This window comes from Triturus cristatus, chromosome 8 (genome assembly GCF_964204655.1).
Source record: "Triturus cristatus chromosome 8, aTriCri1.1, whole genome shotgun sequence".
In the NCBI taxonomy this organism is placed as follows: domain Eukaryota; kingdom Metazoa; phylum Chordata; class Amphibia; order Caudata; family Salamandridae; genus Triturus; species Triturus cristatus.
Window position 1 is genome coordinate 807,010,194 of NC_140591.1, and position 26,334 is coordinate 807,036,527.

Sequence of the window (26,334 nt, forward strand, 5' to 3'; positions counted from 1 at the left end):
GGGACAAAGTTTCCGGTGGAAGCCAACCCTCCAGCCACTGTGTGAGAAACTGCTCCATGTTACCCCCCTCACAGCCCTCCAGAAATCCAACAAAGCAGAGGTTGTTGTGTCTTGCCCGTCCTTCCACGTCTTCCACCCGCCGCGCAAGGCCCCGCTGGTTGGTCTCTATGGCCGCCACCCATTTCTTCAGTGTGGTGACATCATCCTCCACTCCCGAGATGCGAGTCTCGGTCTCGGTGATGCAGGATACGGCATTCCGCAGATCCTGCCTCAAAAGCATAACATCAGACCCAACTTCCCCGATCTTGGCGTCCAACATGTCCCTGGACTGTGTGATGGCGGCATTGTTCCCTGCGAACCCCCAGAGTATCCTGCAGCGGCCACTGGGCCATTAAACTTGTCAATAGGGCCCTGTTTAGACGATCCACCACCTCCCTTATCTCTTGTCATGGCTGATCCCGGGTTTGTCAGCACCGCTCAAGCAGACGTCCGACGGTCCGAATATAGGTCAGAGGGAATGTGGGGCAACAATGAGGAGGGCCCCCCCTCCCTGAGCTCCCGGGACTCCTGTGGCTCGACTTAGCCGCCGAGTGGGAGTGGACAATAGCAGGCATAGGAATGCGAGGGAAGGCGGGCGCTCAGTGACCTCTAACCCGGGACCCCGGTCCAACACCAGCCACCTATCACGGCCCCGCTACCAAGAACCCTCCACTGGGCACCAGAGATCAGGGTGAAACACTATGGGCCAGGGCCGCAGCCAGGAGTCCCAAGGAAAGTCTGCAGGGCCCAACAGGCCACCGACGTATGCCCCTCAGAAGCGGGAGAACAGGTCAGTTCCACCCCGAACAGCAGGCCACAACGAGGGTCACCCCCAATGGCCCCCCGATCGGCGCACGCACCGCCCCACACCGCCAAAAGGCTTGCCCCTGCGACCCGACAAGACTGCCGAACACCCCACAGAGAGGGGGGGGGGAGCCCAAAGCAGCTGCAACGTCAGGCGCAGTTGGTGAGTCGTACCCCAGTGTCCGTGCTGGTCTCCACCGAAGGTGCCTGCGCGGCCCGATCCTGCTGCCGATGTGAGGGCTCCCCTGGTCCTGCAGCAAACCGGACACTCTCCAGTACCCTTTCCCGTCTAGGGCGGGTCAGCGAAGGCATTCCGAAGCCAAGAGAATCCCCCGCTCGGACCGACTGGCCACCGACTCACGCCCCCCAAGGAACAATGAAGGGTGGGGGAAGGGGACCTTGTTTCAGCATTCCCTTCCTGTCCCGCCAATCCCCCTGTCTGTAGACCGCTACCGTGCCCCCACTACACGCCCCCTCGTGGTCCGACCCGACCGCCGATACCCCCCAGATGTGCTTGCAGGGGGGGGGAGGGGAGAAGCTCCGGGTCATCCAGGCTATATGGTAAGTGCCTGCCGTTGGCACCGATGTGGTGGGGCGCCTTGGCCCGCCTCTTTGCCAGGAAGGGCATCGGGGGGAGGGAAGCGCCCCCGCCCCTACCGCCCCATCGAGACTCCGACCTCTGGTACAAGAATGGCGGCAGCCAGGTCCTCGCCGCATCCACCGCGGCCCGATGCGGCCGCCGAGCTGCAGCATAGCCCCCTCTGTGACCCACCGCCGGGATGGTCTGCCCGCCCCCAGGGAACTACCCCAACCCGGGGGCACTCACCAGTTCCGGAGCCGCCTCAGTCCCGCAGCCTGGCAACTCCACTGCCGAAACGACTCCACCTCCAATCGGCAGGAAATCTAGGCGACGCCCCCGGCTTCACACAAGGCCACGTCCCTCACAGGCCTCACTGACTCACTGCCTGCGCACTGTCATCTCCAGCGGCAGCCACAAAGCCGAAAGTCGCTCAGGTAGGGGCCGCCAATACAGCACAGCAGCGGAGTAGCTTTAAAGTACAGGATGACCTCAGAGAGGCAGGATATTAAAGGATATTGAGTTGGGCTGGACGGAGCGCCCTCAGATCATGTCCGCCATGTTGGCTTGCCAAGCCTCGGCCCCCAAATATTTTGATTTTAATGCTGGCTCTGCCGCTTCGTCCCTGGTAGAATGGGATGCTTTAACGTGTCCATTTGGGGTCACTGATTAGGTAATATGTTTAATATGGGCCCCAGCCTCATAACCGAGATCACTTGCTTGGAGGGTCAAATATTAAATCTTGAAGATCTAGCCCGCTTTTCCACCTCCACTAAGAGGTGTTTGCTCCAATCTCAGAGTCACCATCTTGCGCTGCTGGAACGTCTCCGCTACCTAAATTATAAAGAACATACTAAGCCCACACACGCCGACGCTGATGATACCCAGTACCCTGTTAGCCTGGCTGATAGGGCAGGAAACGTATCGACGTCCGATCCAGCTTAGGCCACTTACTTCACTCACAAAAAGATACACATTCCTCCTTTAATTGCCATTATACACACTTATATACATCTATGCCTGCAGTCCACCCTGATACTATTGCCACCTTCTTATCTGGCGTTGAACTCCCGCAAATCAAGCCGGACTCCAGGGGAGAGCTCAATGGCAAGATTACTGTTTTGGAAGTGCAGGAAGCAATCCGTGTGCAGGCCTCTAGTAAAACCCCAGGATCAGGCAGCTTACCAGTCAAATCTTATGAGGTATATGATCCACTATTTCCTCCGCTCCTAAAAGCACTTACTTGCCGTGTCATTACCACCCACACTCCGTGATGCCCTCCTTATTTCACTGCCTAAACCAGGTCGTGACTCCTTTGACATGAGATCCAACTACCCTCTATTGCTCTTAAACGTCAATTATCAAATTCTTGCAAAGATACTGGCGGATCGCCTCGCCCCTCTGGTACCACACTTGGTCCATTCAGGCCAGAATGGTTCTGTACTTACCAGGAGCACCTCCTTAAATGTCCGCCATTTCTTCAGGATATTCACATACGATCTGCAACATTACCCTCACTCGGGATGTATGGTCCTAGACCTCCATAAAGGGTTTGACTCCCTGGAATAGCCTTTCTTGTTTGAGGTACTGCAGCTTTATGGCCTTGGGACAAGTTTCCTGTGGCAAGTCAGCCTATTATACCAACCCCACAGCACATGTGCAAATCTGATGTCACATTTCAGACCCTACAGCGATATGACAGGGCACCCGCCAGGTTTGTCCTTTATCCCCACTCTTATTCTCGCTGGCACTTGAACTGTTAGCACATCATCTGCATGCGCTGGGACTAAACTGGGGGATCCTGCTGTGCGATGGTATCCATTTGGTATCACTTTATGCGGATGATATGCTTCTTTACCTAAAAGATCCCTGGTCTGTTCCTACCACTATTGCAGCATTACACACAGAAATCATCTCTATCTATGGACTCAAGATTAGCTGGTCTAAATCTTGATGGTTCCCTTTCAACACTCAGACCCCAAATCCCCCATACACAGTAAACTGCATAGAGGTTGAATGGCAGACCTTCACATTTCGATACCTAGGCATCCACTTATATCATACGCCGGAAGACCTCTATTATGGTAACCTGACCCGGGCGGTCTCGGCGATACATGCACAGATGTTCTTTTGGGAGACACTACCACACTTGGGGCCATATGTAGGTAGCCCAATACCGGTCGGTAACGGCCGATTTTCGGTAAATATACCGCTACCGACCGGTATTTAGGCTTTTGAGATGTAGGGGGATCATTTCTGTATTCGGTAATTTACCGAATCGGTAAAATTACCGAATCGGTAATTTTACCGATTCGGTAAATACCGAATACAGAAATGAGATGTAGGGGGAGTGTGTGGTGGGTGTGGGGATTCGTTATTTACCACCAACTGAAAGTTGGTGGTAAATGACGAATGTCTCTGTTAATGCATTATTTGGCCCTTAGATGTGTGCAATGTGGCAGACACACATGCCCTCAGGGCATGTATGTGTGCCACATGTGCACACATGCAGGAATCAGGGGTGCAACAGGGTGTCAATGTGACACCCTGCCACCCTTGATTGAGCTCCCCCCATTACCGATTCGGTATTTACCGATTCGGTAATGGTAACTGGCTTCCCATTGATTCCTATGGGCCTCCTGGCCCATAGGAATCAATGAGATACAAGTTACCATTACCGAATCGGTAAATACCGATTCTAAAATACCGACACTTACCGAATCGGTATTTTTTTACCTACATTACATTTACCGATTCATAAATACCGAATCGGTAAAATTTGGTATTTAAGAATCGGTAAATGTAATTTACCTACATAAGGCCCTAGGTGACGGGTCGTGTAGCCCTGACGAAATTGGTGGTCCTGCCGGGGCTGCTATACTCTTTTGCCAACCTTCCCCTTTTTATTTGGTGTCCTTTTATTCGCTCCCTAGAATGTTTGATGGGTGACCTGCTTTGGCACAACACACGCCGCAAAGTGGCACAATGAAAACTCTATCTTTCCACAGATAATGGTGCACTTAATGTCTCTAACTTTGAACATTATTATTTAGCATCACAGTTGCAATGGGTGTCGCACTGGTTTTCTGGCCAGTAACTTGTAGATACTGTGTTACTTCTCTCCTGATGGGACGTGGAGCATATACTCGCCCTTTTCCATCCATTTGCTAAAGCTCTGCTGCCGCGTATTCCCCTTTTACTTGTGGCGCATCGGGGTTTTCATCGAAAATTATTTATCACACAATCGACTACACCCTATGCTCTGGCATTGCCTTGCCGCTTCTTGGCATGCCATGGGGGCACGTTGCTACCACTCTCTTAGAAATTAGGCCTTAGTATGCAGCAGGTTTGCGCACAATAAGGGGACGTGTACACTGAGAGCTCCCTCCTTCCATTGGAAAAACTTATGACAGGTTCGGAACTCCCGCCTGGTCAATTTCTATTATATGCCTCCTTTATTGCGACACTGATGAAGGCTTGGGGTGAGATGCAGCAGGAGCCCACACAACATCTGGTCATCCGATACTTACACACGTTAGGCATGGGAGGACACAAAACTCACTGGTTTACCAGTTCCTTGCGCATACACACCGCACTTCCCCAGTTATTATACAATGGCCACGTCTCTTAGAACCAGCAAATACTATAATTTGTAATAAATGATTGCGACTAAGTCTACAAACATTTAAACACAAGAACTCCACCTGAGCTGTCTGCAAGTTGGCGCCACCTTTAGCCGAAGGAGCTGAGTTTACATGTTTTATGTCATGGGTGCAGGGGCGGGATGAAAAAACTGGAGGGTATCTTAAAGGGGCGTGGATGATGTAATTAAGGGTGTGGCTTTAAAACGCTTGAGCTCAATATCTGTGCTTAGTATAGTGTGCCGCCCGACCGGTATTTTGCTGTTATTGTTATTGCATCCAGATATATAATACAAGTAACATTACACCTACAACAAGCCAGGACTATTGGCTTTGTCAATGGTTGTTAGTTGCGTAAGATAATTAAGCAACAACTATAGATTTGTTGTATACAACATTGAAAATGCTTCAGTTCTGAAATGATGAGACTGTGAAAGTACTATAACGAGTCTCTTTGAATGAATACTTGAATGAATGAATGCATGAATGAACGAATGAACTACTTGTAAATCGCGACCAATTTCCCGAAGGCATCAAGGCGCTAAAGCGATTCCACTGCCAGGAAGACGTGGTGCATCAGCCCTCTAAAGAAACAGTTCAAATGCAAAAAGCCAGGTCTTTAAACACTTATGCAAGGAAGGGTATGACTCAAAGTATCCAAGACAAGTCTTGATGCATTCATTCTGGACAAGTTGCAGTTTATTAATGGATGCCTTATTGATATCCTGGTAGAGAGCATTACAGTAGTCCATCCTGCACAGAATAAGGGCCACAGCTGCTTGTTACTGCGCGGGGAGAGAGAGAAACGGAAAAATCTTCGTAAGGGTGCTTATAACCCAGAAGCAGTATTAGACAATCCTATTAACTTCGGAGATGAAATATGACACCAAGATTCTTTGCCAAAGTGACAGGACAAGGACATAGTCCAAGCATTCCTGGCCACCATGAGTGGGTCCATATAGATTGTTGGCTACAAAAGACCAGAACTTCAGTTTTGTCCCCGTTAAGTCGAAGGTAGTTATTTACCATTCAAGATGCCACAGCCTGCATGCAGTTGTTAAAATTGGCGGGGGAGGCCTCTATATCCTTTGTAATGACACAATTATTTGTGTATCATCAGCATAGGATAATGCCTCCAGCCCAAAGGATCTAATCAGCTTAGCCAATGGAGAGACATATATATTGAATAGGGTGAGGCTCAGAGACGAACCCTGCAGAACTCCACAAAAGGTGGGTGTGGAGTCACAGTAAAACTGGTCCATATTTACTTTCTGTGTCCTATCTGTCAGGAATGAGAACAGGAGCGCCAAGGCAGAGTCTGTCACCCCAAGTTCCTGAAGGCGGTCAATCAGCCTTGTCAGGGAGATGGTATCAAAAGCGGCGGATAGGTCATAGCAGAATCAGCAGCATAGTCTGCCAAGAATCTACCCAGGTGCGGATCCAGATTCTAATGCAGTCTCAGACCCATGGTTGGTAGCTCCTGAATCCATTTTGAGAGGAGTCAAGCAAATGCTGTTGTTCCAAATAAGTACTCAGCTAGGTATTTAGAAGTTTCTTCACGATCTTGGCGGGAACAGGCATTAAGGAAATGCGCCGATAGTTTTGGAGTTCAGATGGATCAAGGTTGGTTTTCTTAAGCAAAGGCTTGACAACCGCTGTTTTCTAGCTAAAAGGATAGCATCCAGAGGAAATGACCAGATTGAGAGTTGATGTTAGATGGGAAATAATAATATCCCTTCCCAACTTCATCAACTTCAAAGAGCAAGGTTTCATTGGGGAGCCTGATTTAATCCCCCCTAGAAGCCGGTCAGTCTGTTCATGTGTTAGAGGGAGGAAAGCAGACAAACCACATCCCTCTTCTTAGTATGGAAAGAACTACAGAATGAGGTACTAATCTTTTGGGCAGAAATAGAGAGTAAAGACTGTCCAAAGGAGAATAGATCTCATACCGTCACAAAAGTCCTGCAAGTTTACGTTATATGCTTGGGCGGGCGGTGTGGATGATAGATTGATCAAATTGGGGACTTAAGTGATAATGTCTTCTGATTATAAAATTAGGATTTTTCTAATTTGATGGCTGCTTTATAGTCTGTCAACTTGACCTTATGATTTACTCTTTCAGTTGGGTCAAAGTGTCTCTGCCAGATATGCTCTTGGCGCCGAGAAGCTTGTCTGAGTATTCTAATCTCTAAAAACAAGGGAGCTGCGGGCTTTTTTCTGCCTATATAAATTTCTTTAAGAGGGGCAAGAGAATCAATGGCTGCCAAGAGCCAATTAGTGTACTCTATGGCTGCCAGTTTAGGATCATTATGTTCAGTCCATAGTTGGTACTAAGGGCCCAAGAAAGCGCTTCCTTGCTTATGTGTTTATTATTTCTTTTGAGCACCTTATTAATCCCCTTACTGGCGGGATTGGTTATTACTTGAAACAAGAGGAAGGAAGGAACGGCGTAATGGTCAGACCAAGAAAGGAGAGAGATTCAGCCACCCTAAGACGAGGATCATTAGAGAAAATGCTGTCAAGAATATGTCCTGAATTATGAGTGGCTGTCTTTTTACTAGTTGGGATAAACCATAACATAACAATGTTTCTTCAAAAGTCTGTGATACTTTGCAAGTGAAAGTTAAAATCTCCCAGGAGTGTGAGATTTTGTTTTCTGTGGTAGGGCTCTATAAGGTTGGTAAACTCCATGTTGAAAGAAGACCTAGGTCCCAGAAGCTGGTAAGTCAGGAATCCAGCAAATGTTTCAGTTGGGAATACTCTTAGCAAGAAGAATAATGCTTCATAAAGGTCTATATGAGTAGTTAGCGGCTCAATGGGGCAGGCGTAGTAACCCTTATAAATAATAGCCGAGGGAGGAGCCTAGCGCTTGACCAAGATGGCCGCGTGAGCTTTGAGCTCCCGAGACCCTCGTGCCCTCCGTCGACTATCCTGTCTCTAATCCTGTTTGCATGCATGGCATCGTGCAGATGACTTGTCAGGGAGGCGATTGATGCCACCCGCGGTCGGATCGCCCACCGGGAACCGGAGTTATGCATGGCGGAAGATTGAGGCCTATCTCCGAGGGATGCCAGGGGCTAGAGTTGGCAGGATGCCCGACCTCTAATTGAACAACAGCGGCCAGGCGAGGTGTGAACTACCGGACGGAGGTCCCCATCCTTTAACTTTCACTTTCTCGCCCTTTGTTGGCCGTGCCCAGGGAGTGCTCTCGGCTGCTTTATTATCATTTGGACGCTCTGCACGCTACTCTGGCGGCCCATCGCAGGACTGCGCACTCCTGCCTCCTTTCGCTGAGAGAGGGTTGTCCTGTTTGAACCGACCTGCTTGAGCCAACCATGTCGGGCAAAGCAGAGGTGGATCGGCTGAAGCCTAAGGCCACCAGGCGGGGAGTCTATACTCAGGCCAATAATATGGACCGCTACGCCCAGCAGAAGGGGTCACCGGGTGGACCGAGCCAGTCGTCGGATGCACAGAAGACTGCCTCACCCTTGGCCCCGGAGCTCTCGCTCCAGGATGTCATGGGCGCGCTCGAAGGGCTGCAGACTTCGATTGGGAGACAGTTTGATGCCCTGGCGCACAAAGTGGATGCCATCTTGGTGGACGTTAATCTGATCCGCGCGGATTTGGGCAAAACGAACGAACGAGTTAAAACCCTGGACCTCAAGACCACGGGCCTCGCTGATGATGTCTCGGAACTACAGACCGAGGTCCGTAAGTTGCGGACCGAGAGTGATCTCGCCGCCCGTCGGCTGGAGGACTTTGAGAGCCGGGCCAGGCGCAACAACGTGCGCGTTATCGGGGTCCCGGAGTACTCGGACGAGACTTCTGTAGACCTGCTAGTGGAGGACTTGGTGCTTAACCATCTGCAGCCTAAGGGTCTTGGAAAGTTTTTTGCAGTTGAGAGGGCCCATAGGGTGCCGGGTGGTAGGCCCAAGGTGGGAGCCCCACCGAGGCCGATTGTCGCCCGGCTCTTTCATTTTCGAGATCGGGACGCTATCCTGCAAGCATCGAGGGTGACGGGCCCGGTCCCCTTCCAGAACGCGTCGGTGAATTTCTATCCTGACTTCACCCAGCAGGTGCAGAGGCAGGGCTTCCTGGGGGTGAAGAGGCGGCTTCGGGAGAGGGAACTGAAATATGCCATGCTCTTCCCTGCCAGACTACGTGTGGTGTACGAAGACCGAACATTCTTTTTTGAGTCGCCTGTCATGGCCGATGAATGGCTGGACGCTCTGCCCCGACGACGGACGGGAGAGGACACTGCCGCAGACGGGGACAGTGGCCGGGATGAACAAGGTTGATGTCTTCGGAACCGGACTGATTCGATTTGACTCTAGCTAATGACTTGAACAGAATGCAGTAAATACGGAGGGTTGTGGGAGGACGAGGGGGACTCTTTCCTCCCTTAGGGTACTTTTTGTAGATTTTGGGTTGGGTAGGGCGACAGGCACACTGCAAGTTGGGGGGGCTTTGTAAGCTGCAGCAGGGGTGCAGGGTGGGGGGTATAGTTGGGATTTTGGGTTTGTTGTTGGGGGGTTTGTTTCTGCAAGGCGTATTGATTATTTTCAGGACTGTTCCATGGTGGCTCTTCGGGTGTGGGGTGGGCCTCCTTACGTTTGGGGATGGGGGGTAGGGGTTTAAGTGTTATTAGCTGGAATGTTAATGGTTTGGGGGATCGCATTAAGCGCGGGATTGTTTTGCAATTCTTGAAACGGTCATTGCCGGATGTCGCCCTACTGCAGGAGACGCACCTTATAGGTAACACGTGCTATGCTCTTAATAGGAAGGGGTATAAATTCATAGCTCATTTGGGATTTTCCTCTGGGTCCAGGGGTGTGGGCATCCTAGTCAGAGCCTCGCTACCATTTGAGGTGGACTCCACCATTGTTGACGATAGGGGGAGGTTTGTGGCGGTGGCGGGGCGGTGGGAAGGAAGAACTTTGGTTTTAGTTTCGGTTTATGTCCCGCCGGCCCTGCAGGCCTCCACGTTTACAGATCTGGGTAGGGCCTTGCTGGATCTCCCGGGGGGTATGCTTGTGGTGGGGGGTGATTGTGAGAAGTTGGCCTGATGTATGATGTCACTAGTTATAGTGTACACCTTATATCAGTCCAAATACCCTTATGGTGATTGGTTGTAAAGTCAACCTTATAGACCAGCTATCCTAGTGGTAGCATGGACAAGAGCAGTCTTAGGCTAAACTCTGAATGGCATGTGAAGCCAGCTGTGATACCATATATAATCCCTTGAATACCAAATGAAAGGACACCACAACAGATATATATATAAAATAAAGGGTATTTATTCTAAGCAAACCCTCAGCACTCTTTATGAGATTAGAGGTAAGTACAACACAGTCTTATTAATGCATACAGTAAGTCACACAGGTAAGTAATACAGTTAGGCCCTAGGGGCCACGCAAACCATATACTAAGTAAGTGGTATAAGAACCACTGTCACGGAAATAGAATAGGCCTAGGCCTAGGGAATCGCTGGGGCTACACTACACTAGCGTTAGTTAGGAAGTGGGAGGCCCACGGGATTCGTGTGCAGAGTGGAAACACTCACGCGTAATGCGTAAAAGTCAATAGCAATAGTACAGTTTAGAAAACGGTAGATTTAGGACACTTCCGGAGTAGCTAGGAAGTTGAGACTTGAAAACTAGACACTAGGCTAGTCACTATCCTGATGAGCACCGGAGTACCCAAGTTACCTAGCCCACAGGCTGTGGGTGCATAGGGGTGAAGATGCGTCGTTTTCGTCGTCGACTCCTATGGATGCCTGAAGAAAGATGCTGACAGGCAGTCAGGGGAGAGTGTCCGGTGGATCCCAAGGCTGGGATCAAGAAGAGAAGAAACCTGCAAGCAGAAGGGACAGAGTCAAGGTCACTAGCCAGTGACCACGTGGAACCAGGAAGGAACCAGGCGATGTCGTGAAGAGTTGCAGGTGAAGGTGAAGCTTGTCGCTGCAGCCAGGAGGACCAGGAAGCGGCGAGGACGACCAGGACCAGGAGGCGAGCTGTCCCACGAAGGCTCTTGCTGTCGGCGGCGTCGAAGTTGGACTAGGACTCACCAAGCCTTGGCAAGCGGAACCCACGAAGAACAAAGGACTTGCTTCTGGTGCAGACCAGGAAGGTCTGGGGTGCTTCTTCTTTGCAGAGAAGCGGGAGCCAGTCTGGAGGAGCCAAACCAGCGCAGAAGATTTCAGGGTGCGTCGTCACAGAGGCCACTAGCCAGCGGGCAAGCAACCGGACAGACGCGGAAAGCAGGAAAATGCTGAAGGGCCCCACGCAGGACTCGTGGAGTGTGGGGGGCTGGTCTTCGGTGCAGATGGTGCTTGGGGTTGGGGCTTCTCAATCCCCGGTGCACAACTTCGAGGGTACCTCAGAAGCTGCGCTGTAAGTTACTAGCCACTTTTCCCAGGTAGCCGGTCCCACGTCGCTCGTCGCCTCCACGGATCTCAGCTCTGCTGTAGATGTGGATGAGGGTCGGAGAAGTCTGGAAGTCAAGGCTCTGGTCGGGCTCTGCAGTCGGTTCCTCGTAGAACGGTCGCAAAGCAAAGGGTAGTCTCTTGATGGTGCCTGTTTGCACAGGGTAGCCACTCCTTGGCTACAAGGGAGATTCTTCAGTCTTCTTCTTTCGTCGAATGTCGAAGGTCCAGAGTTTCTGTTCAGTTTTGCAGGTTCAGGATAATCTAAAGTCTTGAGGCCCAACTCCCACTCTTATACTAATCTGGGGGGCTGGGATACCTGCTAGGTCACGCCTTATGGGTGGGACCTGGGAGGGGGTGGTTACACCCACTTCCCTTTGTCCAGTTTCGCGCCAGAGCTGGGGCTGGAGTGCCCCAGCGCCGGTTTGAACTGGACTATGCAAGGAACACCTTGTGTGCCCCAGGCATGTCTCATTCCTTTCAGCCCACCCTGCCCCAATACACTAAAGGCTGTCTGGGGAGGTGCTAGCACCTCCCCAAGCAGGAAACCTATTGTCCAGGCCTCCCTGGCTGGGATCACTCCCAGCAGCAGGAGGTCAGACTTGTGTCTGTGGCAGCAGCATCCATTTTGTGATGCTGAGGCTTTGGTTAGAGTTAAACAGCAAAGTAGGATTTTAACATGTCTCTCCCTCTAGAAGGGAGGAATAATATCCTCATCACCAGAAATGGTATGGGGGTATTATTCCAAAGTGTTAGACACCTTACACGACATGTTTTGATAAAGCCAAACCATAGTTACCATAACCGTTTAAGATTATAAGGCACTTTAAGAGTATATGGTAGGCTATATCATAGAACAGCTATAAGGACATGGTTCCGAAAGCTGCAGACAGGCTCAGCTCATGCTAGAGCACCATCTCACATGTTACCAAGCACTCTGCCTCCAGGATTGTTAAGGCCTGCCATAGGAGTGACTGATAGGTACACATGTGTCTATATATAAGGGTAGATATAGGCATACTATATCTAAGCAAGGGGTGATTACACGACCTTGCCCCAGCTGAGTGATCAGCCAGTTGTGTCTGATTGGAAGGCCAGACCAGGGGTGGCATAATACATGCTGCAGCCCCTGGGAGGCCTAGGGTACACCTATGCCCTGGGTACCTAGGGTACACTGTACAGGGTCCAATAAGGTGATCCTTACCAATTGGTTATGTACCTAGGGTACATGGAGTCCATTTAAAGAGAGAGCAGACAGCCTGAGACCCTGAATGGCAGGATCTCAGGCCAACTAAGTCGAAAAACCAGCTAGACACTAGGCAAAAAAGTTGGGGGTAACCATAGTCAGATATCCACCTTCCTACAGTGATTTCAATGCTGTCGGCTCTGGGCTGCTGGATAGATACCCGCCCAGAGACACAGGGGGGGCTCAGAAGTGGCTTCCAGACTTTCTTGACACACTTGGCCTGATAGACTGCTGGAGGCTCCGGCACCCCACACAGAGCCAATACACCTTCCACTCCGGAGCGCATGGTAGCCTCTCTAGGATTGATTACCTGCTCACTCTGGCTGCACACGCCTCATTGGTGTCCGAGGCCAGGCACATGGCGCGTGGTATATCGGACCATTCGCCAGTGTGGGTCAGGCTGGATGTTGGCCGTGAGGGAGGGGGAAGGGTGGCTCCTATTAACCCTTGGTACTTCCGAGACCCCAAGATGCGCAGCGCACTGGTGAAGACAGTGGATAATTTTTTCAAGGACAATCAGGGATCCGTGGACTCGGCAGTGTCGCTGTGGGAAGCATTTAAGACCGTGCTGCGAGGGGAGGCCCTCTCCCTTGTAGTGGCGGCCAAGCGGCGGAGAGATGGCGAGGTTATGCAGGTTGAGGAGGAGATTGTGGCTTTGGAGGGAGCGCTAGAGGAGGAGGTTACAGAGGCCTCACTGCATGAGCTGAGCTTGAAGCAAGCCGAGTATAAGGACCTGGTGACGAATGCCGCTAAGACCCTCAGTAGGGAACAGCAGGGCCGCTTGTATGATGTTGGTGACAAGGCCGGGAAACTCCTAGCTTGGCTGGACAAAAAAGAACGGGTTAATAGAGTAGTGCCGGAGTTGATGGGAGAGGGGGGAGAGGTGATTGTGGAACCTGAGAGGATTGTACAGTGCTTCACGGACTATTTCCGTATGGTTTATGCCTCAGTCTCGGATAGGCCGCCCGAGGACTCGCGTGACCTCTTGCGTGATATCGCTTTGCCCCGTCTTTCCGACGCAGATAGGGATGATCTGGATGGAGACATAAAGGTCGATGAGGTGGCGGGAGCTATCCGCGCGCTGAACTCGGGCAAGGCCTCGGGCCCGAACGGCTTGCCAATTGACCTGTATAAGCTGTTTCCGGATGGGGTTGCCCCTCACCTGCGCGCCATGTTCGTGGAGGCGCGGGGGAGTGGGACCCTCCCGTTGGATCAGCGACTGGCGACAATTGTTGTTATACACAAAGATGGTAAACCCCGAGATAAGTGTGCCTCATATAGGCCTATCTCACTTCTTAACGCTGAGCCGAAGATTCTGGCTAAAGTCCTTGCGGCCCGATTGATCAGGGTACTTGGAGACCTGATCCACCCGGATCAATCCGGTTTTATTCCGCATCGTAACACTGCGTTAAACCTTCGGCGCCTTCATGGTGTAATCGCCAGGGCGGGCACGCTGCGTGAACCAGCTGTTGTGGCGTCTCTCGATGCCACGATGGCCTTTGATACGGTGGAATGGGCATATTTGTGGGCTGTGCTGGCCAAGTTCGGCTTTGGCCATGGTTTTGTGAGCTGGGTGAGGTTGCTGTATGAGGGACCCCTTGCGAGTGTGGTGGTAAATGGCCGGGCGTCGACTCCGTTTCAGCTTGGGAGGGGCACTCGGCAAGGTTGCCCCCTGTCGCCATTGTTGTTCGCCCTCGCCCTTGAGCCACTGGCGGCGTGGATACGCTGGAACCCGGATATACGGGGACTTAGATGGTCGCCCGAACATGAGGATCGCATTTCGCTATATGCTGATGACATCCTGTTGTATCTTGCCTCGCCCAAGAAATCGCTGATAGTGGTCTGTGACGTTCTTACATCTTTCGGTAGGAATTCGGGTCTCGTCATCAACTGGAGTAAATCGTATCTATATGTTCTGAGTGGCGAGGTTCCACCGATCCCGCGAACTTGTTCGATCCAGATCGCTCAGCAGGGCTTCGTGTATCTGGGGATCTTTATCTCCACGGACTCCGCTTTGCGGTATGAGAGGAACCTGCTCCCCCCCCTAGCGCGCCTGCGGCGGGATGTAGAGGGCTGGCGGAGGCTGCCGCTCTCCCTCGTTGGGCGCGCTGCCTTGTTCAAAATGATGTCTCTTCCCCGGTTCCTCTACGCATTGCAGAATACTCTAGATTGGGTACCGGCCAAATACTTTCGGGAGATCGAAAGCCTCCAACGAACGTTGTTGTGGGACGGGCGGCCGCGAATAGCAATTGCTAAGTTGACGCTTCCATGGTATGATGGGGGTATTGCGCTTCCAGACATCCGACGCTACTATTGGGCCACCCAGCTGAGCGCGATTAATCATGGTCTCTATGGCCCTGCCCTCAGCCCTGGTTATGCCATGGATAGGTGGTTGCTGCGTGGTGGTAACTATCACAGGGCGTTGTACTCGCGGTCCCTGGACTCGTCCCTCACGGGGCCCACTGGGGTGGCGGTGCGTGTGTGGAGGATGGCAACTGACTCGCTGGGCTGGAAGGATAGGCTCACCCTCGCTACCCCGCTGTTTGAATCTGAAAGATTGGGTAGGCTTTGGCATACAAAAGGTTTTGATAAATGGGACCTGATCGGCACCTCCAGGGTCGGAGATGTGCTGATTAAGGGGAGGGTGAAGTCCTTTGAAGAGTTGCAGAAGGAGTATGAGCTGGGGACTTCCGAGTTTTTCCGCTATGTTCAGGTGCGTCATGCCCTCCGGTCAGTCCTCGTGGAGGGGGAGAAGGTGCCTGAGTCCTCCCCTTTGGAGGACCGGATCCTTGATGGCCATATGCCTGAGAGCACGATCTCGCTCATCTACAAGAAATTGATAAACGTCCGGGCGGATACGCTTCTGGGGCTGCGGGACCAGTGGACTAGGGATGGACTCGAGTTGGATGACGAGGATTGGCAGTCTGCTGTTTCCTCTCCCAAGGAGGTTGCGATCCCGTCGTGTCTGAGGCTGGTGCAGCTCAAAATACTGCATCGAGTGTATGTGACGGGGCCAAGGCTGGTTCATATGGGATTCTCTGAGGAAGGCCTATGTAGGAGGGGATGTGGTATGGTGGGTACTTTCCTGCATATCATCTGGGAATGTGGTGTCATCGCGGAATTCTGGAGGAGAGTCCATGCAGTGATGGGGGAAGTGACGGGCATTGCTATGCAGCCGGAAGCGCGGTGTTGTCTCCTGAATGTTTGGGGGCCCACTGATCACGATGCGGCACAGACCCAATGGGTGACTCTGGGTAACCTGGTCGCTAAGAGAGACATCGCGCGATTGTGGGGCTCCGTGGGGCCCCCCACATTGACCGCGTGGAAAGAAAATATGGATTGGAGTATGCTCAGGGAAAAGACAGTATATTGCGCTAGAGGCCGCCCTCGGAAGTGGCACGCCATCTGGGGGCGGTGGAATCAATACAGGGGGGGAATATGTCTTGCCCCGGATTTGGATCCCCCTGAGGAACAGCTTTCTTCTTGACATTCTTTCCAGCTCAGTATATAAGATGTGATGATTAATTGACTTCTTGGGCCTCTGCTGTCCCCCTTCTTCCTCTTATCACAGTACTGTGACTGTTAGATGATTGGGGTCCGGCCTCCCCTGGGGGGCTATCACCATGGGCATTCAGTGTTCTTGCCTTGCTGGGGTTTGTTGTGTGTTTGTGTTTATTTAAAAATGGAATCTTTTCACTGCTCCTTTAATGCAATGTGGACGCTTCTTTGTCCTTCTCTATCGAAGCTGCCGAACCTCCGGGTTGTCGGCTGAATAGCTGTGTCCAGACTCTTGGAGAAATAAAGGTTTTTAAAAAAAAAAAAAAAAAAATAATAGCCACATTTACCTTTTCTGTCAAGTCGAGAGAGGGTATATCCCTGTGGAATAGCATCAACCAGGTCAGGACCCAAAGAGTCCTTGGCCCAGGTTTCTGTGATGAACACCCAGTCCAGCTTTTGTTGAGAAACGAAGTAGAAAAACTGAATTTTATTTTTAATCCGGGATCTGGCATTAATTAAAATTCCGGCGAGGGTATTCTCACATGGGTCAGGTGGGCGGGAGGGATCCTGAGCTGTCGTTGAGCCCAAATTAGAGAAAGTGAACTGAAAATTGCAGAGATGCAGGCAGCGATGTTATCAGTCGAATGGGCTTGAAGTTACATCCGAGGCAGTGATGGGTGGTACTGCTGCAGAGTTAAGATTTAATTACAAGAACGGAGGCTACATTATGCATTAATCTTTTAATGCAGTCCAAGAAGCCGCATACATCACAATATTAAAAGGTTCCAGAACAGAAAATTAGCAACACATAAAAGGCATGAACCATCAACAATCTGCCTCTTTTAAATGCGGTTCCAAGCAGATAAGTTGACCTTTCTATTACTATTTGCCTGTAACTTATTGTTTTTGCCTTTAATTATCCCTTTGCCTTTAGATATCTACTCGTGGCTTAAACCCCACCCCTGCCTCTATACCGATCTCCAATTTATGGAGATCCCCTTCCCCACCCCTTATCCATAACCTCTACACATTATGCCTCTCTTATTCCCCATTCGAATGATCCTTAACATATATTTTCGCTAAGTATTTCTTTTGTACTACCTGTCCTTCTTTATAACGTTACGAGTTCTTTTTCTACCCGTTTTTTACTCCAAACCAACTTTTTCACCTATTTAATGTTTCTTAAGTCCTAGCGATGTAACTACCAACATCGCTAATGCTTATTTACATTTTATCCCGCTTCCTTCACAAAATCAAGAGGATTTAATTTACCTCTCTCTTCCCCGCTGGCCGCGAGCTCCAGCGCGTCCTTGCCTCACGTTGTGCATTAGAGGAAAGTTCCTTGGTAACGGAAGCGCTAAGTCCTCCCGTTGCCAGGAACCTTTCTTCTTTACATTCCTTGCCGACATTTCAACGAGCGCTCTGACGATCGTGCTAATCACTATGGCAACGGGCAGCAACAGCTGATCGCTCGAGCACTCGTATGTCAGTTGCTCGAGTTTCTTATTGCGAGCAGCTGCTGCTAACTACACGATACAGATTCAAACATCAGATTACTCTACACAAACGCAAGTAAAGGTTAACGAATAAGATTCTGCATAAAAATTTTAAAAAAGGGGAAAATAAACAAGAGGAGACAAACCTTGATATTTGGCCTTCATATACCTTGTAAGGTATTATTACTAAAACAAAAAATAATATAAAAGAGAGAGGAGATATCTCCCTCATCTTCTACCTAATTCAGAGTCAAATCTAACAATTTGTACCTAATCTAGCTTTCTGCACCATACCTGATACAGATTCAGATGACGCTTCAGCCCCTACTCCTAATATTGATAATGAAGCCCTCAAAAAACATATATCACCGAATGAAGGGGCAAAAGATTAAAGAAAAGTAAAAATGTAGATCAAGTAACACCTAAGAGCACTAAGGGAGGTCCTAGCACCTCATCAAATGTGGGAGGTCTTAGCACCTCAAATATCAATGGAGGTCCCCACACCACGAACTCCCTGGATGTCCCTAGTGGCACGACTTACTTGGGTGTCCTTGGCAGCACAAAACATCTGGGTGTCCCTAGCGGCACAAAATATCACAGTGCTCATTACAATATGAAAGACAGAGACAACAAATTTAATGATGATGATTCCTCGGACATACCTGATGAGTATGTCCTAGATCTCTATGAGGACGATCAAGAATTTTACACTCCGGAGAAAGAACTCCCATCATCCTCAAAGGACAATATTTTTGTCCCCTTGGGGGAAGAAATGTTCTCCCCTTTAAACCTCAAACACCCCAGAAGTTCAGAGTGGTCTCCACAAGACCACAATGCTAAATTCATCAAACAATGGGTAAGAAACCTCTTGGAGAGGGACACTCGAAACATTCTTAGAGCTGAATGCTCTAGACCATCTATCGAATACAAAACCTGCCAAACCCCCAACTTGGACCCCAAGCTGATTAAATTCCTCTTCAAGCTCGGACGAGATCCAAGGAAAGGGATGGAAAGATCCCTGAAAGGATGCCAAGACCGTCTTCTCGATGTCCTGGGACCGTTAGCAAGAATCATAGATTCCGCTGAAGAAAGCCACATCAATGGCACACCTCTCAACACTGACCTGATCAGAGGCTGGAGCCAGAGGGCACTGATACTCCTGGGCAATGCAAACGCAAGCATCAACACAGAAAGACGTAGAGTCGTTTTGACCAAAATAAATCCAAAACTCATTGATATGGTGGACAGAGAGCCCTCACCAAAGGATTACTCTTTTGGGAAGATCTCATCAAATCCTTGGGGAGGTACGTTTCTACATTTACCGCCTTGGATAAGGCCCAACAAAATATTTGCAGAGTATTTAATTCTAACCTTTTTGGCCGGGCCGGAAGAAGGGGCCTTTCTACCGGCCGATTTAACCAGAGGCCCTATAGTCTAGTCAAATTAGTTAAAAAACATGGGCTAACCTAGCACTAATTGCAATACAATTTCTGTGACTGGATTGTTATTGAAATTTTTCCGTAGAAAACGATGGTGAAAAGTCTACCACTCTATCATGACGCGTTAATCCAATATGGCAGATTTTTCAAAATGGCTGCCCATTATTTGAGATATAGGGTATAACTGTTTATATGCCCATGTGTGGTATCATTTTATATGTTTTTAGGGACGGGAAAGTCAAAAATAACATCAAAAATTGTTTCTGATGACCATAATATCAAATTGGGATTAATACAATAAACAACGATAATTATATGCCAAACATAGTTTTGACATTATTTTTTATTTACATTTTTTTAACATCATTTGAAAAGGATAAACAAATTTCAACTAGATAATATAGCACTTTTCAATATGACACTGACAAATGAAAATTGTTAAAGAGATAGATTCAAACAGCACTCCTCAGTATAAGAATAGTATGATTTCAATCATCGTCCATGTTCACTTCCATGGAATTGCAACAGCTTATTCCTCGACAATCTGTGCACGCATCTGTGCACAATATTCCCTGTCTTTTGCATATACATTGCAGAGTCGCACATTGACTCTTGCTACAGCTACATTTCCCAAATTTTAATAAATGATCTGGTGCTGGTGCTTGACTCATTCTAATGGGAGCCAATCTTCCATCTTTCACTTCAAATCCCCACTGTAATGGATCCATATGAATACCCATCCACTGCTGCACCTGATGATTTACTCTGAGTGAATGAAATTTGCAGGCATCCTCTGTAGGAGGCAAGACTTCCGGTTTCACATGTATTGTTGATTTTGTCGCCTTTCAAGTGAAAGTTCGAAGTCTCATATCATGTAGTGTGCTGTCTCCTGTTATTCCTCCGTACAACTCTATAATAGCATTAAGACTAGCATTTTCAATTTCTGCTGTGGATTTTTGTGAAGTTTGGAATACGGCAGCACTTTCTTGGAAGCTGCCTTGCTGGTTCGGTATCTTCTGGCAGTAATTCTCGCATTTTATTAACAAGTTCTTTAACAGTAGTTTGTTCTTCATCATTTGCCTTCATGTATTTAACTACTTGAAGAAAAGTTTCCTGGCGAACTGAGTCCTCTGGTCGACCTGAAGATATTGGAGGGTTATCAGTGAACTACCCGGGAATACATTTTCCAGTATAAAAGTTGACGTAACACTGTTTGTGGTAGCATGCATCTACAGCATGTAAATCAGACACATTTTGGATACGTCTCTTAACTTTGTCTGCCCATTCATCATTGCGTTTGTTGCATTTTTGTAAAACTGATGATTTGAATTCAACTGTTCGTGCATTAAACCACGCATTTTTTTCTTCTCCCTGAAGTATAAACTTAACTCAGTACCACAGAAAAAACAATTTTTTCTAAAATCAAACGGGGTTTCACACGACCGTAGAACACGAGAAGTTGTGGGATCTAATTCGTTCTCCTGGAACGAAGTTTTCAAGTTAACAAAACGCGCTCTACATATCTTGTGAACTTTCTGCCCAACACAAACGTGAAACTTAGATATTTTTCTCTCCTTGCCTGATTTTTGAATTCCAGTCACTCCTCCTTCAGTGAGTAGAGATACATTGTCATCTTCTTGAAACACCACATCACAAATGAAACACTTTTCTACGTACATTTTCACTGTATCTCACAGCAACTCGCAAGAACCTGTAACACATAAATGAAACATTTTTGATTAACAAAACAACAAACAATAACAACAAAGTTACAAAACAAAACACAAACAATAGCAAACTTTTTATTTCAAAAGTTAATTGTAATATTTACGTTCCTTCACACTTTGTTATTTAAGTCAACGAAAAAATTATACAAACTTTGTCTATCTGACATATTCCGCGATTATTTGATGTTATGGTCATCAGAAACAATTTTTGATGTCATTTTTGAATTTCCCGTCCCTAAAAACATATAAAATGATACCACACATGGGCATATAAACAGTTGTACCCTATATCTCAAATAATGGGCAGCCATTTTGAAAAATCCGCCATATTGGATTAACGTGATAGAGTGGTAGACTGTTCACCATCGTTTTCTACGGAAAAATTTCAATAATAATCCACTCACAGAAATTTTATTGCAATTAGTTCTAGGTTCCGCAACAAATTGACTAGTCTACTATTCAAGATACCGTGGCTACGGAAGAGGGTACCAGCAGTACAACACACCTCAATTCTTCCCCCAAAGAGGGAGAGGACCCCGCAACAGAGGGTTTAGATCCCGCTGAACCACCAACTCCATCAACTCTACAAGTGAGTACTCTTCCCCCTCCTCCTTTCCCTTCTTTCCCCGAAAAAGTGGAAGGACTCAAATACTCAAATACTTTTATCAGAATTGGAGTTTGATCACTCTAGACCCTTGGGTTTTAAACACCATCAGGGGATTTATGATAGATTTCACTCATACACCTACACAAACCTCTTTCCCGAGAGACATGCCCCTCTCTCTAGATCAACAAACAATAGTAGAGGAGGACATCTCTTCCATGCTTCAGAAAGGAGCAATAATAGAGGTTCCCTTAGAAGCATTAAGATTTATAGGCACACTCTTTCTTGTAAAAAAAAGGACAAGGGTTGGAGACCTGTAATATACTTAAGAGAACTAAACAAATATTTGGTTTACAGGCACTTAAAAATGGAGGACATCCACCTCCTGAGGGATCTACTATTAGAGGGAGACTGGCTAGTCAAACTAGACTTGAAAGACGCTTATTTCACCATCGCTATGGCCACTATCCACCAACCCTTTCTCCAATTCATTTGGAAAAACCATCTATACCAATTCCAAGCTCCTCCCTTCTGACTATCTTCTGCCCCTTGGTGTTTCACCAAGGTCATGAGAGCAATTGCCTCCTCCCTAAGAGAAAGAGGTATTCACATGATCATTTATCTAGATGACATTCTTATAATGTCACAAGACCTTTCACAAATATTCCAAGTTCTGAAGACTGTGATGGACCTCCTAGAAACGAAATCAATCATGACCCCTTCCAGAACTCTGGAGTTCTTAGGTTTCACAGTAGATACATCGAGATGTCTCCATCTACTCACTTCCCAAAAATTGCCAAAATCAGGACGGAAATAAGACATGTCCTGAAACAAGAAGATTTATCTCTGAGAGAGCTAGCCAGACTACTGGGTCTCCTCTCCTCCTCCATCCAAGCCATCTTTCCTGGTCCCTTAAACTATCGGGCCCTCCAGAGGATAAAAGCGAAAGCTCTAAGATCTGGCCTCTGGTATGGAGATTGTATTACTCTGGATCAGGAAGCCCAATTGGAACTTTCCTGGTGGCTCGATAACCTAGACGCGTGGAATGGCAAAGCGATCTTTGGGTCAAAACCAGAATTTGTTTTAGAATCAGATGCGAGCCTCCATGGTTGGGGAGTTTGTCTTCTCGATCAGAACACGGGTGGTATCTGGTCACAGGAGGAATCCTCTCACCACATAAATTACTTGGAACTAACAGCTGGCCTTTTCGCATTGATGAGTTTCAAACACTCTCTCCAGGGCAGGTCAGTCATCCTAAAGATGGACAATATGTCAGCGGTAGCCTATATAAATTGTCTGGGAGGCATCAAATCTGCGGATCTATCCAACTTAGCAAAGAAACTATGAATGTTCTGTCTAGAACAAAAGATCGCTCTCAAAGCGGAATACCTTCGGGGAAATGAAACATCTCTGCAGACTGGAACTCCAGATTCCTATTAGATCACAGTGATTGGAAACTCAATGTTTCTGTTTTCACAACCCTGAACAGGATTTGGGGTCCCCTAGAGATAGACCTGTTTGCGAGCAGACTAACTTTTCAATTGGAGAAATATTTCAGCTGGATTCCCGACCCGGGTGCTCTGGCAGTCAGCACCTTCATACAATCTTGGAAAGGAGTCAAAGCGTACGCCTTCCCTCCATTTGCCATGATTCACAGAGTTCTTCAGAAAGTGAGATAGGGTCAGTGTTTTCTTGTCCTAATAACTCCCTTTTGGCCATCTCAGGCATGGTTCCCCACCACTCTAGAACTAGCTTGCAACCCCCCCTTCTTAATTCCTACCCAAGAGAATCTTCTAACAGACGTAGATGGAGTAAGTCACCCCCTAATTCTGAGCGGGAGTTTAACCCTGCTTGCCTGGAGAGTGTCAGGAGATCCAATGAAATCTCAGGCCTTTCGTCGACAGATGCAACTCTCCTCATAGAGTCTTGGGTCCCAGGCACTCACTACAGATATAACAACATATGGAGAAGCTGGGTACGTTGGTGCCTGGAAAGGAACCTGGATTCCTTGGAGGCACCTATTGTTGAAATAGTTAACTTCCTTGTTGAAAAATTTGAAAGAGGTCTCAGCTATAGAACTATCAACTGCTATAGATCAGCAATATCTGCTGGCCATGTCATTGTCAACGGGTAAACGGTAGGTAAAAATGTAATTGTTTGCAGAGTGATGAAAAGCATTAGTTTAAGAAGGCCTCCTAAACCTAAATATCAAAGTCTCTGGTGACGTCAAGTTAATCCTAGATCTTTTCAACAATTGGCCAGATAATACTCTCCTGAATAGGAAAACCCTTTCCATTAACCCTGCTACTCTACTATGCCTAATTTCATGCAGTAGGGTCTCTGATGTCAAAACCCTGGAGGTTACGAATGGAGCCTATAACATGTTCGGCGTCAAATTCGAGATTGAAAGTGTGTGGAATGTCAAGCTAATCCTTGATCTTTTCAATAACTGGCCGGATAATTCTATGTCAGGACCGGAAGCGAGTATTATGCTATTCTTTCTTCACTTTATTGAATAGCAGCCACTTTAAAGTAAAAAAAATACTTTTCCCATGAACAATAGGGAATAACATCAAAGCAATAGAGTGTCCCATCCAGAGCACCTATCGGGAGTCATCAGGTAGCTGATAGTCCTCTGTCCCGGACTATGCTTCCTCTTTCTTCGCTGCTTTCAGCCAAGATAAGTCTCCTTTTCCTTGTATTGCTTTGTTATGTGAATTTATGGTATTGCTTATTATTGTTTTTTACCAAGATTATTACTATCTACACTGTTCGATCGCAGACTTTGTTTGTTACACGGCTTGACAGCCTGTGGCGTTTCTTTGTGTTGTTACGCATTCTCTGCACGGAGCGCTGTCAGGGGTGCGCGTGCACCATATTTTCATTTTAAACGTGCGGCGCCCGCTTTGTCAGGAAACGAGTTTATCTCAGGGTGTAATTCAGCTGCGAGTCGCCGCTACTCGGCGCCTCGCTCCGGCCGTGGGAGTCTACCCTGCTCCCTAGTTGCCGTACCTCGGTGCCGGCTTGCGGTGTTGTCCTGACGCCGCCAAACGGCGCCTGAGAGCGTCTCTGACGCGGCGCGCGCCTGGGATTCCGCACATTCCTGAGCGCGTCGGATCCCAGGCTGCATCGCCGCGTGAGCCTTGTCGCGTCTGCCCTACACCCCTGACAAGGGTCTGTGCTCTGTGCCTTTAGGCATTTATTTTCATAATTTCCTCCACACGCCCCCTTGAACGCCCGTTTTCACGGGTCTGTAACTGCTGTTAGGCAGTCTTTGGCAGCGTTTAACTGCCTGGGGGGTCCGTATTCTATAGGCCAACAACACTCTGTTTAGAGTCTGTAGTGCAGATTCAATCTGCAGGGATCCATTTGCTGGTAGACTGCCCAATTATATATTGTCGCACCAGGGCTGTTTGGGTCACAGGCTTTGGGCCTTAAATTGTGTGCACCGCACACCCATATTACCGACTGACACCCAGCCCCCCTTTATTAGAGGTTTACCACCTAGTTTCTAGTGCCCTAGTCATCACTTACCTGTTATTCTACTTACTACTCCATGGAGAACTATCAGGACAACGTCTATCAAGACGATCAATGGGAAGAGGGACCCCCTTGCGGCTCTTCCATGGGATGATGACTTTTATGATGCGGTCGATGACTCTATACATAAGGCGGTAGAGCAGGCCATTACCCCTCTTGAAGAGTGACTATCCCGGAAAATTGACCAGGCCTGCAAAAAGCTAGTCAGAGCCACGCAGGCTTCGTCCAAAGGCCTTTCCCCCAGCTGTCCGGCCTCGGACATACACCAACCACCAGCCAAACGTGCTAGGGAGGCGGGGGTGGATTCTGATATTTCAGCCGCCTTAAACAAGCTTTTCTTGCCAGTTCTGTCCCGCCGGCAACCCCCTCTACTTCGGCAGACGGGGACCCTGGGGACACGGACGCCTCTCCTGAACAGTCCCGTCCCTGGCTTCCTTCTAAGTCAGCGCCACCCTCTAGCGAGCCAAATTTGTGTGCGGACATGCTGGACCCGGACGATGTCTTGCATCCACGCTCCTCTGACTGGCCCCCCTCCGAGAAGGTCGCCCAGTATGTGGCCAGCAGGTTCCGCCACCCTCTTGAGCCGACAGCTCGTAGTTGCCTTAGGGCAGAGTGCCCCCGTCCTTTCTTGGAAGGGAAGGTAGCCGCCACTCCTGAGATTGACCCCAGAATGGCTACCTTTATACAAAAATTTGTCAAAGACCCTAAGAAAGGCATCAACAGGTCCTGGCATGCCTGTCAAGACAAACTACTGGATGTCTTGGGGCCCGCTACCAAAATCCTAGATATGGCTGAGGAGGCCAAGGCCTCGGGCTCTCTCATATCCCCGGAATAACTCTCTTCCTGGGCCCAGCGTGTAGTGGTGTTCCTCGAGAACGCCAACTGCGCGCTTTCCACAGAGCGGCGCAGGTCGCTTCTCATCAAGGTTGACCCCAAACTTGGGGACCTGGCGGACACCGAAGCGAGACCAGTCGCGCAGGGTGGCCTCTTTGGCGAACCCTTTATCAAGGAGCTAGGGAGGTTCATTAACAACTTTACCTCCCTGGATAGAGAGCAGACTTCCATCAGGAAGGTGTTTCGCCTGCGGGTTTTCCGCGGGAACGGACGAGGTAGGGGCCGCTCGTCCGGCTGTCCAAATCAGCACAGAGGGCAAGGCTCTAGTCAAGGACAGTATCAAGATCAAGCCCGCTCTGGGAACTTTTACCCCACCCGTGGATACCGAGGCAAGAACAGAGGTGGCAGAGGAGGAGGCGGATCCAATTCTTCCAGTGAGTGTTCTCCCTTCTTCCCTTCTAAAAG

At 48.8% G+C, this 26,334-nt stretch overlaps 1 protein-coding gene and 1 long non-coding RNA gene across 3 annotated transcripts in view; one reads left to right on the top strand and one right to left on the bottom strand.

The window, feature by feature from the left end:
• CLYBL (citramalyl-CoA lyase) overlaps positions 1-26,334 on the top strand; it is a 2,027,539-nt gene that overhangs the window by 1,385,629 nt on the left and 615,576 nt on the right. The gene's annotated exons all lie outside the window — the stretch shown is intronic.
• Positions 20,437-26,334, bottom strand: part of LOC146805116 (uncharacterized) — an 88,508-nt gene continuing 82,610 nt past the window's right edge. The window contains exon 4 of the long non-coding RNA XR_014967425.1: positions 20,437-20,875. This is a non-coding gene — a long non-coding RNA (uncharacterized LOC146805116). The remainder of the gene's footprint in view (positions 20,876-26,334) is intronic.